This window comes from Zerene cesonia, chromosome 17 (assembly GCF_012273895.1).
Source record: "Zerene cesonia ecotype Mississippi chromosome 17, Zerene_cesonia_1.1, whole genome shotgun sequence".
In the NCBI taxonomy this organism is placed as follows: Eukaryota; Metazoa; Arthropoda; class Insecta; order Lepidoptera; family Pieridae; genus Zerene; species Zerene cesonia.
This window is the reverse complement of record NC_052118.1, coordinates 600,303-604,668: the sequence shown is the minus strand read 5'-3', so window position 1 is coordinate 604,668 and position 4,366 is coordinate 600,303.

Here is a 4,366-nt window from a genome sequence, read left to right as displayed (position 1 = left end):
TACTACGAGTCCTGGGTAAAGCTATGTTTTTAATTTTTGTCAACAACAGCGTGATTTCCTTCAATTCAACTTGCTTTGCATGTAAAAAAGCATACGTGTTGATATAATGGATAATTTCCTTATAGGTAGTACTTGAACATGTAATTTTTAGAAAAATAATAATTGTCTGTGAGAAACTTCTTTCCGTAAAATTAACACTGTTGTTTTTTTAATAGATTTTCATTAAATACTATTCTTTGTATATTATTATATTTTTACGTTTATATACTGTTGTATTTGCATTTAATTACCGAAAGAGAATAAGAACTGTTTTGAAATAAATGTTACTTTTTCTGCGTTTCAATTATCTAGTGCTTTATAGGTTATATAATTCAAAATTTCTCACAGTGCTTTATAGGTTAAATAAATTAAAAAAGACATGTAAGATGAAAAAAACTAACAAAGCTGTTTATTTGATTGAAATTTTATACGTTCTCTTAGCGCATGCTTATCCTATTTTTTATTATACTTATAACAATAAAAATAAACGCTACCGGTTCCATCCCCAAGAGATCGGCTAAATTTGAACGTCATAAAAAATCCAGTATGGCAGCTGACATAATACCCATTAAGAGTATAACTGTTTCTATTTTCGATACCTATAAACAAAGGAATGTTAGTTCTTTTAACCGACTTCCATAGACATATGTATAAGTGTATTTTGCTTAATATTCTAAATCAATGTTTAGTATTTATTTAAATTTCAAAATAACTTAAATTGAATGTATTTGACAGAACGAATAAATTTAGGTTTATGTGAATAAGAATTAATAAGAATATACTGGCAGTGCACAGAGGGCTAATATCCTGGTTGAATCGACGTAGTTTCAATAAACGCTGCAAGTTAATTGTTTAAGTAAGTAGGCTTGAGTAAAAAATTTATTCCCAACATTATAGGACTACAGGTAAATGTCAGAGCACAGAAGGCTAATGATTATGGCTTGATTGAGGTAGTGTTAGTAAACGGTTTATTGATAAAATAATTCAATTTCTTGGGTAAGAAATTGATTCCAAAATTTTAGACTCAAAGATAGGATATATAAATGATTGTCTCGCGACGATGACGAGAACTGACTATATTTAAATTGATATATGACTATCATTAAAAAAAACGCCGAAACTAAAAAAAATATTTCAAGTGCGACTTACTAACACAGTTCATGAGATACAGCCTTGTCGACGGACGAACAGACATACAGACAGACAAGGAAGTCATAAAGTCTCGTTTTCCCGATCACGATTTACCCTTTCGGCAGGGAACCCTAACAACTTACGCTACGAACCAAAAACCAGGTTGGTTGGTTCAGAAAGCGCCAGAACATAAAATATAAAAATAACTAAAAAATCATTGAATTTAGCGCCATTTCAAAGATAATTTGAAACCCAACCGCTCACTTATCATCCTTGCAGAGTTATATTTTTATTATCTTGAGTTATTTGATAATTCCTGTCTCTTCCTTTGATTTAGCACCGAGGTCGGCGAGGGCTAGCGCACTGAAAAAATTACAAAAATATCTTCATGATAAATTACTTGGACTTATCGCACTTGGAACTTAACACTTTGTTATCTAGCTCTTTATAGACTGAAAAGGTGTCTCATTTAGAAATTAGTTATAATAGCGAGCAAGACTTAGGTAGAACAAAATTATTTATTCATTATATTACTTATATATTATATTATTTAGAAATGACATCAGTGAAATGACGTATAATTTAAGAAAAGTATGAAGTAAACAAAGAGTGTTAGAAAAATTAAAACTATGTTGTGTTACAATATATACTTCTAAATAACGATAAAAAATCTATAAAATTCGATAAAATATCTATTCAAATTTATTCCCTCTTCAGATTAAACCCAATAAAGAACCGACTAGATCTCTGTGGACAAGATTTAGAAAAATTCAAAATAAATTTAGTAAATTCAGTCTCAAACCTTATTTATTCATGATTGTTGTTAATCTACCACTGGTTTGCAATATTCCTTCTGCAGAGAAGCGCAAGAAACAATATAGTTACTTGACCTATTATAAATTTACAAACAATAATCGACATCCATACAATCGGCTGAACTGAAACCTATTTTATTTTCCCTTAGTAGCAACCATACACAAGATGTTTCTGAAACTTCGATGGGTTGTGCCGAAATATTGTATCAGAATTTATAGACACTGCGGTCTACCAACGGATAGGATAGGGTCCCAGTGGTAGCGGGTAGATTTAATCGTGGCGTTTTATGTAAATATAGTCTATGCTAATATTATATGAGCAAAATTTCAGTTAATAAAATTTGTCGTGGACATAGCAAATGAGATTTCACATGCACGATTCAGAGAAATATGTTACCAGGGTCAACTATGTGTGGCAAGTATGTATATTGTATATCCTACTAATCCTACTAATATTATAAATGCGAAATTATGTAAGGATGTGTGTGTTTGTTACTCTTTCACGCAAAAACTACTGAACCGATTGCAATGAAATTTGGTACGTAGACAGCTGGACAACTGGAATAACATATAGACATCTTTTTATCCCGATATTCCTACGGGATACGGACTTACGCGGGTAAAACCGCGTGGAGCAGCTTGTAATATATATTTTGTAGGATCGTGCAGGTGAAAACTTATTAGTTATGTTCAAAATAAATGATTTTTCTTTCTATCTTTGTCGTTATATATGTGTGTGTGCAGCTAATTTTGTCTCGCAATCAATGAAATTTATTAAAATCTTACTTTAAATTAACTCCGCTTATATTCAGACAGTGGCCCAAATCTGGAACAAGTCGCCTCTAAAATCGTCTGCTGGTAGATAATTAAACAGCTGTGCCGATCGTTTTGAAGATGCCACATTCAATAATGTCCGGAGTCGAGGACTATTATTTGCTTGTCTCCATCTAGAACTATTGTTTACGGAACTAGTATAGTAGGTAATTTGATTGGAAAACTCATACTCGGTTATTGATTTTAGATATATCTTTAAGACATTATCAAGGTATGGGCTGGCGCTTTCTTTTTTAAACGATAGGTATTGGAATCAAGCCTTTGTAGAAAACACTCCTATATTTAAGAAAGCCCTAACCTAGCGGGGTTGAAAAAATTAAAGGCCCGAATGTCTTAAGAAGTTAAAAGAAAAGGGATTTCCCCAAAGTCATTGTAACTCACACAAAGTAATTTATAATTTGAGCCTTATACAAGAACAACTCTCAGCAGCATTTCGAATCCAAGGAAAAAATCGAATTCAAGTAAATGAATTCATAACTACGCATGACACATCCACGACATCCAATTGTAAGGATTGTCGGTTTTCTCATATATTGGCGAAAACCGTTCGTCGCACGTGCGTCGTGCAAAATTTAGTGTTACCCACAATAACTAGCCCGGGGTATACTCGAGACATGACAGGATTATAGAATTTAGGAGCCCTGTAGTCTGAGAGGCCCCAACATTGACAAGTGTATCATTTAAATTGGCATTTATACCATTTTATAAGACATTGTAGAAGCCGCCTTGAGCTCTCTCGCATTTGAATTTGTTGCATGGTCCATAATAACCACTAACGGGAATGACATCATAAACATTGAACTAAAAATATACTTACCTTTTTTTTTTTTATGTCATAGCGGGCAGCTGAGCTGGTGGTTCGCCTGATGGTAAGGACGGGTGAGGAAAAGGAAACGGGCCTTCGGCTCCCCCACTCACCGTACGAAACACAGTGGCATGCCACTATTTCACGCCGGTTTTCTGTGGGGGTGTGGTACTTCCCCGGTGCGAGCTGGCCCAATTCGTGCCGAAGCGTGCTCGACTCCCACAATAATTAACAAAATAACCTAATGGGAATACATTCAAACTGAGACTATATGTCCATTATATAATATAATATCGTTTCAGTTCAAGTGAATACACTAACGAAAATTAAAACGTACTTATATTTCAAATAAATGTTTCTTTCTTTCTTTCTTTTTTCTTTATTTAAACTTGGTAGATAATACACCAAAGCCCCTAAAAGTCCCAATCAGTCCGTCTCTGTGGGATAGGGGCTAAATTATGTATTTTATTGTCTAAGGATCCAATTTCATAACGCAGTGCGGGGCCGCCCATGATCGATACATCTTTACCCTATTACAGGGAAAGCTTGTTTATCGGTTTGTTTATTTCTGATAGATAAAATCTGTTCGGTTAAATTGAATTTTTAGAAATAACTAATACTATTACCCGTGATCATATTATGGCTGTAAAATGCAGGAAACTTAAAAACGTATGTACGCTTTCCTATCTATAGTATTTTTCAATTTATTGGTAGCGCGTTTATTTTGTGCACCATTCCATAA